This window comes from Panthera uncia, chromosome C2 (genome assembly GCF_023721935.1).
Source record: "Panthera uncia isolate 11264 chromosome C2, Puncia_PCG_1.0, whole genome shotgun sequence".
Taxonomy (NCBI): domain Eukaryota; kingdom Metazoa; phylum Chordata; class Mammalia; order Carnivora; family Felidae; genus Panthera; species Panthera uncia.
The window spans coordinates 101,169,825-101,184,997 of NC_064810.1; positions in this window are offsets into that span (position 1 = coordinate 101,169,825).

A 15,173-nucleotide genomic window follows, 5' to 3' on the forward strand; every position below is an offset into this window, starting at 1 on the left:
ACTAGCGAACATGATCTATAATAAATGCAACATGACTTAATAGCTCATATACCCTGTGGAAAACAAATATGTATAATTTCCTGACTGACCTCACTCAGATTTATAGGAATCAAATACATTTGTATTAGAGGGAGATGAAAAATATTGAGCTGAGTAGTTTATTCCAGCAAACTCAATTATTTCAAGAAAAAATACTGGTGAAAGGGTCCTTAAATCTACTAGGGATAATGGTCCTGTTGTGAGAGCAATTTTTTAGAATCTATTGTAATAAATGGAGAGAGGGAATAAAAAGATCATAAACTTGAATATATGCTATATCTTCCGATTCTTCACATGTCATTTAACTCTCCAATTCTTCACTTCATCATTTGAGGAGTTTTCCTGAAAACTCACATTTATCCTTGCATGATTTTAATGGGGCAGAGGGTGGTTATTCTTATTAAGGCTTTTATTAATCAGAGTGATATGAGACAAAGTTCCCAATGAAGTGAAATTGTGAAGTGCGGTCCCCAGCAACTCACAGCCGTTCAGATGCTGCCAACAGATGGCCAGGGGTAGAAATGCATGTTTTCTGGTTGGAAAAAGGAGCAGTATGAGGGTAAAGAGAATGGGTTAAGGATCGTAATAACACCTACTATTTATAGAGCTCCTACTATGAGCAGCTGCCTTACATTCACCCATCTAATCAGTTCTCAAAACTGCTCTGCCAGGTAGGAGACACTATTCATCTTCACGAATGAGGACACAGGAACCAAGGGGTTCTACGCCTCATTCAAGATCATGCAATCAGAAAGTTATGAATTCAGAGCTGAAATCCAAGTCTGTTTAATTTCAAAGCCTCAGAGCACTGGGCTGGCTCAGTCGGTTAAGCGTCCGACTTCGGCTCAGGTCATGATCTCACAGCTCGTGACTTCGAGCCCCACGTTGGGCTCTGTGCTGACAGCTCAGAGCCTGGAGCCTGCTTCAGATTCTGTGTCTCCCTCTCTCTCTGTCCTTCCACTGCTCATGCTCTGTCTCTCTTTCTCTCAAAAGTAAATAAACATTTTTAAAAAATGCTTTTTTAATTTCAAAGCCTCAATCCTTTCCCACAAATCACATGGCATTTGTAAGGATGACACTAAAGAACAAGAAATCCAAGGGCAGGATCAGTGGAAGAATAAATCAGAGGAGATGAGAAAGGGCTCAGATAAGATGCTGCATTTCTAAAATCATATAAAAATCCCAAAACGCTAACTTTCCTTCAAGTTGTCTTCATTGCCATATTCACCCTCTCAACCAGTATTTACTGAAAATCAACAATGCCACAAACACTGAGAAAGCAAACGTGAGCCATGGTGTGTTTGTCCTTAAGGAGTGTACAGTCTGCTAGGAAAGATGAAAAACAGCAAAAGCAAAGAGGAAAGTGTGAAGGGTAAGTGATCGCACTGCATTTTCCCAAATATAGACCTGATGCCCCACTCTCCTCCAACCCCTGCAAAAGTGAGTGCATAAACCAGAGTTACTAAGCATCAATCAGCTAAATTCAGGCCCAGCAAAAACCAGACAACAGAAGTATTCCATTTACATATAAAATAGCTCAAGTTTCATCAATTCACACAATCCCTGTCAGTAAAACATTCATTTATTTGTTCAACAAACATTTATTTGAGCATCTCTGAAGTGCCAGGTCCCGTGCTGGGTCACAGAACATAAAGACAAGTAAAACCCAGCCCCATCCCTAAGGATCTTGTCTGCGCTGAACATCCGAACACAGCAAATATCCAAAGTGCAAAGTATCCAAAGTGAAATATTGGTAACTTCTAATTCTCTCGCCACTTTGCCATAAGAACTCAACTTTGCAGAATGCTGAGTATAAATGCTCTAAGACATTGCTTATGCTCTCTTAAACAAATGAAATCATATGGAAAAATAACCCTTTTTTTCCTCACTAAAACATGTCTGTGTTTTACCATGCATACAAAGTATTTCTGACCCTGAAAACATGTTATGATAGCCTCTCGGTAAGCCAATCCTAAGGTGGCCAATAAGAGAGAAGCTGATATAGTAAGAGATAAGCTGTTGGGATTGGGAGGAGAAGGGATCTAACACCAGGAACATGACAGGCATTGTCCAGGCACTTTATAATTATTATTTCAATTACATCACACATGAACCATGCAAGATAAGATTTACTATGCCCATATAATGGATTATAAAACTCAGGCACAACAAAAATAGACACAAAGATCAATAGGACAAAATAGGAAACCCAGAAATAAACCTACAATTATATGGTCAATTAATCTTCAACAAAGCAGGAAAGAATATCCAATTGGAAAAGACAGTCTCTTCCACAAATGGTAATGGAACAACTTTCCAGGAACATGGAAAAGAATAAAGTGGACCACTTTCTTACACCATACACAAAAATAAATTCAAAATGGATGAAAGACCTAGATGTGAAACCGTAAAAATCCTAGAAGAAAACACAGGCAGTAACTTCTTTGACATCAGCTGTAGCCACTTCTTTCTAGATATGTCTCCTGAGACAAGGGAAGCAAAAGCAAAAATGAACTATTAGGATTACATCAAAATAAAAACCTTCTGCACGGTGAAGGAAACAATCAACAAAACTAAAAGGCAACTGAAGGAATGGGAGAAGATATTTGCAAATGACATATCAGATAAAGGGTTAGTATCCAAAATATACTAAGAACATATAAAACTCAACACCAAAAAACAGATAACCCATTCAAAAAATGAGCAGAAGACATGAGTAGACATTTTTCCAAAGAAGACATACAGATGGCCAACAGGCACATGAAAAGATGCTCAACATCATTAATCATCAGGGAAATAAAAATCAAAACTACAATGAAATATCACCTCACACCTGTCAGAATGGCTAAAATTAACAACATAAGAAATAGCAGGTGCTGGTGAGGATGTGGAGAGAGGGGAACCCTCTTGCACTGTTGGTAGTAATGTAAACTGGTACAGCCACTTTGCAAAACAGTATGGAGGTTCCTCAAAAAGTTAAAAATAGAACTACCCTAGTACCCAGGAAATGCACTGCTATTTACTCAAAGGATACAAAATTACTAATTCAAAGGTATATATGCACCCTGATGTTTATAGTAGCATTATCTACAATAGCCAAACTATGGAAACAGCCCAAGTGTATATCGATCGAAAAATAGATAAAGAAGATGTGATATGTATATATACACATACATGGTATGTTACTCAGCCATAAAAAAAGATTGAAATCTTGCCATTTGCAATGACATGGATGAAGCTAGAGAGTATTATGCTAAATGAAATAAATCAGTCAGAGAAAGACAAATGTCATATGATTTCACTCATATGTGGAATTTAAGAGGCAAAACAAATGAGCAAAGGGTGAAAAAAGAGAGAGAGAGAGATAAACCACGAAATAGATTCTTAACTATAGAGAACAAACTGATGGTTTCCAGAGGAGAGGTGGATGGAAGGATGGGTTAAATAGGTGATGGGGATTAGGGAGTGCACTTGTGATGAGCACCAGGTGATATATGGAGGTATATATCATATACTATATATATAATTCTCTGTATTATATATAGTACTGTATTATACACCTGAAACTAATATCACACTATATGTAAATTAACTGGAATTTAATTAAAAATTCCCATCAATGGATGAATGGATAAAGATGTGGTATATATATACAATGGAGTATTACTCAGCAATCAAAAAGAATGAAATCTTGCATTTGCAACTATGTGGATGGAACTGGAGGGTATTATGCTAAGTGAAATAGTCCGAGGAAGACAAGTATCACAAGACTTCACTCATATGAGGACTTTAGACACAAAACAGATGACCATAAGGGAAGGGAAGAAAAATCATATAAAAACAGGGAGGGGAACAAAACATAAGAGACTCGTAAATATGGAGAACAAACAGAGGGTTACTGGAGGGGTTGTAGGAGGGGGAATGGGCTAAATGGGTAAGGGGCATTAAGAAATCTACTCCTGAAATCATTGTTGCACTATATGCTAACTAATTTGGATGTAAATTAAAAAAATAAAATTAAAAAGAAAAAATACTTTAAAATTCAGGCACAGAAAGTTAAGTAGCCTGCCTGAGATCACAGTTTAGTAAGCAGTAGAGCTAGGATTAAAACCTAGGCCCATTTGACTCCAAAGTCAGCCCATGCACTTTCCACTGTCCCATGTTGCCTGGGGATTAATGAGTGACCCTTGATGCTGCAGAAGGCATTAAGCTGAACCCTTCATGGAGCTCAGCTCTAGGCCCTTCAGTGGAAGAAAGATATTTCCCACTGAGAAGAAACAGGAACTTAATGGGAGACATGAAGAAGAGAGATGAGAAGTCTGGCTCTGATGGTGGAACATACTAGTGTGGAGCAAAGTTACAGAGGGAAACAAAGCACATCCAGCCAGAAACCAAAGAGCTACAGAAAAGAATGAGCAGAGCAACAAATGTAAGGAAGGTGCTTGGTGACCATATTTGGAAGTGTGAATTGTCCTCATATGTTTTCCTTGCATTGTGGCTTCCTGCTTCCCAATTTAAGTCCAGATGTTAAAGGATAATGTAGTTGGTACATTAAGACTATGATGAGGCTCCCCAAGAATTTGTACATGAGGAAAACATAGGCCCTTTGGAAACCAACAGAGGAAGAGTTGATAGCAAGCTGACAGTACATATATGTAATTTCTTTTCAATTGAAATTTTTTCATGTTGATGAAAAAACATAAAAACCTAACCGAACACAACTTCCACGAGTTAAGCAAGTAAGGGCTTCTAATCAAATTTTAAGTCACTGAAACAATAAAACATGACTCAGATGCTAACGCTGAAGTTTAATGCAGGTGTAAATCTTAACACAGTGATTAGAAGTAAAAATTCTAAATATTGCCTGGAACATAAATGTTTCAAGAGCAAAAAGTTAGGTATCTTTTGTTTCTATGTTCCCAGTGCCTAGCATAATGTTTGTGAATAATATGTATCCTATTAATGTTTGCTGTACTGAAATGAAGTAAATGTAATAGATTGCATTATTTTCTCCAATTTCCCATTCCACCCTGTATTCACGCTGTTTGAGATATGAATTTTGCACAAAAGAAATGAGGTCTGTACTCCAAACCCTTGACTTTGAGTTCAGCCATGTGATTTTGGCCAATAGAATGAGATGGCAGTGACAGGGTGCCATATCCAAGCCTAGGTTCCAAGAGCCCTTATGTGCTTCCACTCGCTCTCTTGCAGTTTGGCCATTTCCCTAGAATATGCATGGACAAGTTTGCTTGTCACAGAGAAGGATGAGAGACACGTGGAGCAGAGTTCAGGTAAGCTGCCCTAGTCAAGTACAATCTAGAGAGTCCCTAGCTGATCTTCAGACATATGAGTGAGCCCAGATGAGACCGGTTAAGGCCAGTCTAGACCAAACAACCCTCACGAATCCCACAGAACATGCTAGTTATCTACTCTTGTGCAAAAAAGACCTCAAACTCAGAAACTGAAAATAACTTTTATCGTAGCTCACAATTTCATGGTCAGGAATCTGGGCCTGGATCAGTTATGCGATTCTTCTGCTCCATGAGACATACTTAGGGTCACTTAGCAGTATTCAGCCATTGCACGGGATAGTCTGGAAAGGCCTCACTGCAAGTCCAATGCCTTGTTAGAAATGGAAGAAAAGTGGGCTCTCCAATCACCTGGCCTCTCTAGAGTGCCAGTTTCAAGATTGTCAGGTTTCTTCAATCATGCCTTGGGGCTCCCAAAGAGAGAATTCCAAGAACATGGAAGCTGCCAATCCATTTAGGCTATACCTAAGAATGGCACAACATCTGTGTTAAGTTTCATTAGTCATGGCAGTCACAGAGGCCAGCCAGACTCAAAGGGAAGGGGCATAGCCTCTACTTCTCAGTGAGAGGAGTGCCAAATAATCTCTGGCCATCTTGAATCCACCATAGACACTCAAGCTATAATTTGTAAGTCATGGAATTTTGACAGGATCAGCAGCAAAAGCTAACTAATATCAATAGCTCCAACCTCTAGCCTAACACCATATTTGCTATCGTTGAGACAGAACTGAGCGGCCCCCAGGCAGCACCATCTTATCTTCAACCAGCAGCAGACATCCTGTGTGCTCCCCCAACTCATCAATCTGCCCCCATAGTCCTGGAAGTTGCACCCATTGACAGTTCCTAAACAGAAGTTGAGCCAACCTTTGTTGAAATGCTATCAGAAGGGATCTTGAAGATTCTTCAAACTTGAATGCCCCTTCCAACCTTGAGAGTCTATGATGTGGTCTTATAACAATAGATACTTTGACAATAAGTGAAAATCTGTTCATAACATAAAATTTCACTCTAAGTGTAGGGGACACTACATTTCCTCTACTGATATACTTTTCTCTCTCATTAAGACAGTGCCCATGCTTGGGAGGACATCCTGTGAAGATTCATTAGTTCTTTTCTCAACTTAGAAGTAAGGTATTTATATTGATTTAATAGTCTACGTTTGTAAAATGACTTGATGAGTTTCACGTGGAGGCTAGGGCCATGGATTACAAAGAAATTTAATAACTGACTAGCAAGTACTCTACTATAAGGACTAAAAGGGATTGGCTTTGTAGCCGGCCAGTCATGAGTAGGGTTGAGCTCTTCCACTTACTAGTTGCTTCATTTGGAACAGGTTAGCGTACCTCTCTAAGTCTTGGTTCCTCGATTCTAAAATGGAGACGGTAATAGTAGCTTCATTTTGTATGGTCGTGAAAGTTAATAAGATAATGCATGAATAGCTCTTAACACAGTGCCCTTAGTAACTGTTGGGCTATTATTTTAGTGAGGATTAGACCTAATGAAATTAACTAGCCAGAAATAGTATTTCAAAGCAGTGACAAGTGTTTCCTATTCTCATATTGTGTCAGACTGGCAGTTGGCCCATTTCTATCCTCTTTTATGTTCTCCTCTATATCTCAAGGGCTCAAAGCCTAAGAACTACTTTTCCCAGAATCTCTTGTCATCAGGTTCCAGTTTAGTTTCTGCCAGTGAGAGACACTTACACAGAAGACAGGAAAATAGCAAAAGCCATTTTTCTTCTGCTGGCAGCAGCTGGAATGCAGGGACTTCTGCAGAATTGAAGTTTGACACACCAACACGATTTCCTGCCTTGGTTCTGTGGGTGGCTGTGACCACTGACAGAAGTCTTCTGCAGGTCCTGCCCTGGGCATCAATAGCAAAATCCCAAACCTCTGAAGGTTAGAGGCAAACCTGACAGCTAGTGACAGCCCTGTACCTCTCCCGCCTTCAATGACTGCATCAGTACCCAATTACTCGTAATAAATTCCAGATTTAATCCTGTACTGCATCCTGAATCCTACATTATTATTCTTCTCCAATTACTTTATCTCCACTTCCTTTATCATAAACTCCCAGGCTGTCTTATATACTGTCTTATATCCAATCTTACATTCTTTTTCTTACCCTAACCACTCTTCATCCATCTATAACATCTTAATCTGTTAGAAACTAGCTGGATCCAATTATGTCCCAAGAAGTTTTGTCAGAAGATCCTCCCACAATGTTCTGAGCCTGCACATATGTAATCCACACCAATGTTGTATTCCAGGTGCATTCTTGAATGCTGATTTAAGTATAAATGTTGACTTTGAAATAATTTGAAGCATGTGGATATGTATGGATCAGTTCTCCATCTGTGAAAGGGTTGACATTTGTTTTACTTTATATAGAGCAACCTTCACCCTGTGACCTTTGTATAGTTATATAAAATTATTAGATGAACTTTTATGTGTTTCATATTCCTTTTCTATCTTAATAGTTACTTTTGGCTTCTCACATTTCATTATGACCGATATTCCATGCTGTGTTCCTTCTCATACCCAAGTTTCATGCGATTCTTTCCTTCTTTCAGTCAACAGGTGTTTATTAAACACCTATGCTGAGTCATACATTGTATTATATGCAGGAGTTAGAGGGAAAAAAAATATCTGCTGTCACAGAGCTTACATTCTAATGGCAATGACAAATATCAGATGGTAAAAATAATCAATATTTCAGACTGTAATAAATGGTAGGGAGGAAATAAATAGGGGTATTTGATAAAGAGTGACAAGGAAAGATTGTTTCAGACAGGTTGCTAGAGAAAGCCTATCTGAGCAAGTAACACTTAAGCTGATAGCAAGGCCTGAGGAAAGAGCATTGATGAATCAGAAGGAGCTGGTCACGAGACAGGCAAGAAGAGTTTTCCAAGCAGCAGGAACTGGATGTGCCTTGGTGCAGAGAGAGAAGGAAGGCCCAGAGGCCCTGGAGGCATGGAGAGAGAGGGAGCCTGGCATGGTCCCCCCACCCCGCCCCCCCGGGACACACTGTGTAACTGCTGTTGACCTTTGTAAGGATTCGAGGTTTGTTCTACAGGCTGTAAAAAGTCACTCAATGTTCAAGCAGGGGAGAGGCCCTGGCTGTTGTGTGGAGAATGGTTGCAGAGGGACAAAACAAGAAGCAGTAAAAGCAGGTGGGAGCTGCTGTAGTCCAGGCAGTAAGAGACGAGAGAGGCTTACAAGTTTGTTGCCATTATTTTGCCAATTAAAAGATCACCCTTTCTGGAAAACAATCATCATTTTATTTAATTTCTATCTGAAAATTGCATATTCAACGCATTTAAATTAGAATTTAAGTTTACAGTTTGAGTTTAGAAGGTTTCTTAGGATTGTGGTTTAAATCTATATCACTTTGAGAAAACAAAGAGACCACAGTGAGTCTACATGTGGGAAAATTCTTGAAGAATACGATTAATAATTATTTTCCTTTAGAAACACAAGGTGAGGTTGAGTTGTTGGTCAAGGTTTTATTTTAAAATATACAATGAATCTGGGGTACCTGGGTGGCTCAATAGGCTGGGCATCCAACTCTTGATTTCAGCTCAGGTCATGATCTCATGATTGGTGACATCAAGCCCCACACTGGCCTCTGCACTGACAGTGTGGAGTCTGCTTAGGATTCTCTCTGCCTTTCTCCTGCTTGTGAGTGCTCTCTTTCTCTCAAAATAAATAAATAAACATTTAAAATATACATATACATGGGGCGCCTGGGTGGCTCAATCGGTTGAGCGCCCGACTTCAGCTCAGGTCATGATCTCACAGTCCGTGAGTTCGAGCCCCGCGTTGGGCTCTGTGCTGATGGCTCGGAGCCTGGACCTTGCTTCAGATTCTGTGTCTCCCTCTCTCTCTGTCCCTCTCCTGCTCATGCTCTGTCTCTCTGTGTCTCAAAAGTAATTAAAAACATTAAAAAATGTTTTTAATATACATATACATATATACATATAAGACATACACACACACACACACGCACACACACACACACTAAATCTGAGATAGTTTTGCACTAGGAAGTACAACCTAGGCACACAGATGTTTGCATAGAAATGATGCTTGGTCAATTTTGTCTCCCCAAGACCAGAATAATAAATCCCTAGTTTCCCTGAGTGGATTTTAGGAGATCTTAAAGTAAGATCTTAGCCCCAACTCCTGATGAAACAGCTTGAGTGGGACAGACTGGGTTGGGCTGAGAGGCTTTCCCTGTGCTGAGGTATGAAAGGAAAAGAGGTAGGGTTGTAAGAGGTCTGAACTCCAGTCAAGTAATGGGATGATTTCAGGGCTTGTTCATCCTGAAGGGATGCTGGCATCCCCGTGACTTCCCTGCCTAAATAAGTAACCTAAAGTGTAATGGAGAGTCGGGGGCAGCAGCTACAAGGGCTCACTACCATCACAGCCACTTCCTGTGTGTTACCCTCAGGAGGGAGATCCCAAGACAAGGGCATGGTATAGAAGGGTGTGAGGAAAAGGAGATTGGGGAAGGACAGTTGCTACTGCTTCTTCCTTCTCTTGCCTTGAGAGCTACATCCATTGAATAATCCTCCTTTCTTTGTAAGGTGCCTCATGTTGAGTTCTCAGTGCTAAGCCACCTTGGTGTGGAGGATTCCTGATAAGCTGTTTTCTCCTGCCCCATTTTTCCAACAAACTCACAGGCCTCCTAAAGCTCAGATTTTGAATTCATTTGCAAATGTAATGCCATGAAAAGGAAGAAGGAGAAATTTTGTAACTGCAGATTCCTATTTCCCACTTTATTTTTTAAGGGCAATTCCAGAGTGATTGTAATCAGCTCTGATAAGCTTTGCTCATCCTTTTGTGTTGATAGATGCAGCAAAAGCACCGCCATTTCTATTATCCAGTGGGAGACTATTTCTCCCAGAGTGTCTAAATAAGCGAATCCATTACAATTTTATTAAGCACATTGAATATAATATTACATTCCACCACATTAAATGCTTCTTGTATATAACAAGGGTGCAGTAAAATAGAAACATTCTCAGCATTTTTCTGTTAGATAAAAGGGATTGGCTTTAGTTCAGAATCTAACACTGTAAAAAAAAAAAAAGTCTAGAAGCAAACATGGATAGTTTGTTTGTTTGTTTTTCTCTATGCATGCCACCACTTTGTCACCTACTCCTCTTCCCCTGAACCCCGTCTTAAATCAAGGTGGTGGGACAGGAAGCAGAATGTTCCAAATGGCACATGAGGCCCATGGCACTGGATTAGGTGCAGAAAAAGAACTGCACTCAGGAGAGCTGGGAGCAATCAGAATAGGGCAGGACAAAGTAATAATTCAGGTGACCAGTTGGTGGAAAAGCAAACTCACCTACATGGATGAATAGACAGGTTAAAAATACACATTAAATTTAGACATGAAAACAAGCCCTCATTCCACATCTCCAAAACCTAAAAGAAACCTTAAAGGATGGGATCAGGCAAAGACAAGAACAAAATTATTGCCTCTGTTTCATCTTTTTTTTTTTTTTCCTTCTCAGGGATTTCAAGTTTGTCTGCCAGAGTGGTTTTCTGACTTTAGAGACAGGGAGAAAGGAGGCGGTGAGAGCATAGTATGAACGAGCCAGTGTGCCGCTGGACAGCATTTCAGGCTGACTTAGTCCACCAGTTATAAGAAAGCAGTGAGGCATAGAGTGTAAAGGTGGGCTAGGTGGGGAGATGGGTACTGTCTGTACTTCCTGCTCCGCTCTTCTGTAAACCTAGAACTACTCTAAACAATAAAGTTCATTAATTAAAAAAGGAAAAAAAAAAAAGCAACAGAGCCTGAACATGATTGATTTGTGTACTAGTTGTTTATTAGTTGGTCCCAGCAGCAGTTAATCACCTATCAAAGTTGCTGTTGAAAAACTGAACTTAAAATTTACATGTGCTCCTAATACCTGTTTGTTAAGTTTGGGCATGTTAATAAAAATCAATGATGGAGCCAAACTGAGTTCCGTGGTAGAAACCTCCTCCAGGAAGCAGAGATCTCAATGAGATTTTCCTACTTCCTGGGTATAAATTATTTATATGCCCATTTAATAAGTATGCCCAAACCTAAGCAAACCACATTACCTTTTGGAGACCAAGAAGAATGCCTGTTGTAGGATATTCCTCTGTAGGGCTGGGAATCACTACGGAAAAGGACTAGAAGATCCTCACTCCCGCTTCATCCAGTCCATCTACAATTAGCCAGAGGTTCTCTGAAGGGGAGGTTCCGGGGAAGCGTCAGGATATAGAATCTAACAGATTGGAGGGTTTTAAGGAAAAGGAGTTTGTCTTTGAAGGAAAAGGTGGTTTTCTAATGATGTGATAGCTACAGAATCGTCATCACTAGCAGCTTACCTTCTGCTGATTACGCTGCTCCTCCGTGTGGAAAGACGTGTGTTGGTCCTTTCGTCAGCCCACTCACATGCTCAGATGCAGGGAACTCAAATATGAAGTAAAACTACTGCAGTTACAGCATGAAAGAAATGCTCTATCATACAAATATCTCCAATAAACAAATTTCCATTTGTCTTTAATTTCTGCCGTGTTTAAGATCCGTCCCCCTTTTTTCTCAGTCTGGGGCTCTGAACCTACTACCCCAATGCTCCTCTTCTAAACAAACATTCAGAAAGTCAGAAGTTTGTCAACAGACACTGGGTACATCCCAAAATATATCAGTCCCTATCCTGCCCTTTGGAATCTGTACTAGTTCCATCAAATAACTTAAATTAACAAACTTAGAGCAGACACCCTAGAAACATTTTAATCAGGAGTTACCAAGAGAAATCGATCTAGGCCTATAGGTATTGGAGTTCATTCCTACCCTGTCTCTAGTTCTCAAAAAATTCTTTAAAAACCCTTAATCACTCCTAACCATTCATAAGGCCATTGTCAATGACCTGTACCATCATTTAGAAAAGGCAGAAACAGGGGCACCTGGGTGGGTCATTTGGTTAAGTATCTGACTCTAGATTTCAGCTCAGGTCATGATCTCATGGTTCATGGGATAAAGCCCTGCATTGAGCTCTGCACTGACAGCATAGAGCCTACTTGGAGATCTCTCTCTCTCTCTCTCTCTCTCTGCCCATCCCCCACTAACATTCTCTGTAGATAAATAAATAAACATTAAAAAATTCTAAAAATAAAAAATAAAGGCAGAAAAATGGAAGGATATAGGCCACACTGTATTTATCTGGGTTGTGCTGACATGCTGATCCCAGCACCTCCCCGCTTGGCTCTAACTCTGTAATTTGACGTTAGGCTCTAAAACATTTTCGTGGATCTGGGTTCTGTTAACTCCATGAAAGGAAGCCCAGAGCCTGGGTCACTAGCAACTGCATGAGACCTGGGGTAAGTCACTCAGCCACTATGGTTCAATGTCCCTGTATTAAAAGCAGTCAGTTTGGACTAGGTGAGCCATAAATAAAGTCTTTTCTAATTCTAAAGTAGTAAGATTCTTGTCCCAACAAATTCTGACTAATCATAGCACTCAATAATTAAATATTGTTATATCTTCATTTTGTCACCTGCTCCGGGGCCTATTCCAGGATTTCCGCATCAGGTCACAGAAAGCTCTACCTGTGGCAATGGCTCTGGAAGACGCTTTAGAGGTCAAGGGCTCTCCCAGAGGGAATTGAGAATCCCAGAATAAGGGTGTCTCTGATAAGCATCAGGTTTGGTATCAGCCAAGAGAAGAACAGAGGGGGTCTGTCCCTGAAAAAAACTACGAAGACATTAAAGCTTCACATGAAAAACAGCAGTCACTTTCTCTTTCAGGACAGCCTTGCTATTTAATACCCCAAAAGACCAAGGACAAAGAATGGCATTGTATAAGCACTGTAACTCAAGCAATTAGCCAGGTAATGGTCTGTGGGGTTCATTATAGCAGAATGTCAATTAAAACACTTGGAAGGAGATTATGCAAAGCCCTGAGATTTCAAATCTTATAAACTACCCAGTAAGACTAAATTATAGTAAATGTCATATTACTACAGTGGGTATCACATAAATGAAAATAAAATTTTTCTAATATAGACTCTTGCTTAATATCTCATAAATCCCAGAAATTGAAAAGGGCGGCCAAGTGTCTAGTCTTGATTCAACAGTAAAGAAAATGAGATCAAGAATGTCATGTTTGAATTGAATATCTTCTTTCCCACCTTTGGCCTAATTATGGAATACTTTGTATATCTCTAGCTAATTGTTTTTTGAAGATTAAAAAATATAGCTATTAGTTTTAATTTGGATTTCTGCCAATGGACTTTAAGCAGGAAGATTAGAAAAGGAATGGATACAATGTGAATTTCAGAAAGAAAATTATTTCTCAGAAAGATCTTTAGATAAGATTTCTCTGTTTAATGACTTGTCTGACTTCATTCTCACGGAAGCATAGCATTTCTTTTTATATGTATGTGCAGATGTGTCATCAGAAAGATTGACTTCTTCAAAATCGACAATAAATGATAGAGTTCTTTATGAAATTTCAAAAATTGAAATAGCATTTGGCATCCAAATAGATGTCTATAATTATTTTTCCTAAACACTGGTAGAAAGAACACGATATATAAAAGTTTGTTTCTGTCCTAAACCCTTCCAGTCAGGTTGAAACCAGTAGTTAATTTTTATTCAGGAATTATAAGTCCTTTAGAGAAGGAAGTGAAAATAAAATAACGAATAGATCTAGAAATGTAATGTTCCACTAATTCTATCATAGAAAGCCAAATGCATGTTAAATTTGTGTCTTTATTTATAATTTTTCTGTAAAATACCACAGGCATATCAAATTTTTAAAGCAAAATGTCTTGTCTCCTTACCAGATAGTTGTTGTGATAGAAAACATATTTTTAATGCAACTGCCTACATCATCTTAACTGAAAATATACCACACTATTATAATCTAAACAAAACCTGATTTTTAAGACTTTCATTGCACATCGTCTCTGCAAGGGGATTAAATATTGCATGGAACCAAAAATACGTAGTTCTATCCCAGTAATCTCAATATATTACAGTCTCCCTTTAGAATTTAGTCATTCTGCTTATCTCACAGATATTCATAAACTTAGTGACTTTAAAATTAAAAATGATTCTATACTCCATACCACAACCTTCCACATTTCAAAAATCAATTCAAAAAATAGATTTAACACCACAGAGGAAAGACTGCTTTCTATCAATTGCATGCTTTTATCATTTCTATTCATATTCTTATTTCCTTGAGGCAAATTATATCAACAGGACTTTTGTAAGCCTGGGATCTTACTGCAAAAGACCTGATGGAAGATAAAATAAATCAATGTTTGTAATCATCGCCTACCTTATGGATGTTTCCTTATCAGGAATCCCTCTCCTGGAAGGCACATTGGAAAGTTCAATTTCATTTATCATGAGATAGGGGTCTGTTTTATTTCTTTCAAGATTTGCCCCTACCCAATGAGAGGTGAGTGCCCTTGATGAGGGGAGTGGTGACTTTTTCTGACTCTGAAGAAAGGCTCTGAAATCTGATGAAAGGCAAATGCCTCAGGAATACTGAAGTCTTAGCTGCTCACTGGCCTGACCTTGTCTGCCAATCCCCTCGGTTTAAGGAATTACCTTCATCCTAATACTTTCAGGTCATGACACCATAATGTCAAACAACTCTCCGGTTTGGGAAATACTATATTATTCTGAAGGATCTCCACTGGAATCTGTTATTCAGGCAGTATTTGGGTATATCTGTTTCCATTGCTGAGTGAGCCCTCCCTGGAGGAGAACAACCACTTGGGTGACATTTGTGAACACACTCCCACCACCCTCTCTTTTACTGCACAGGACT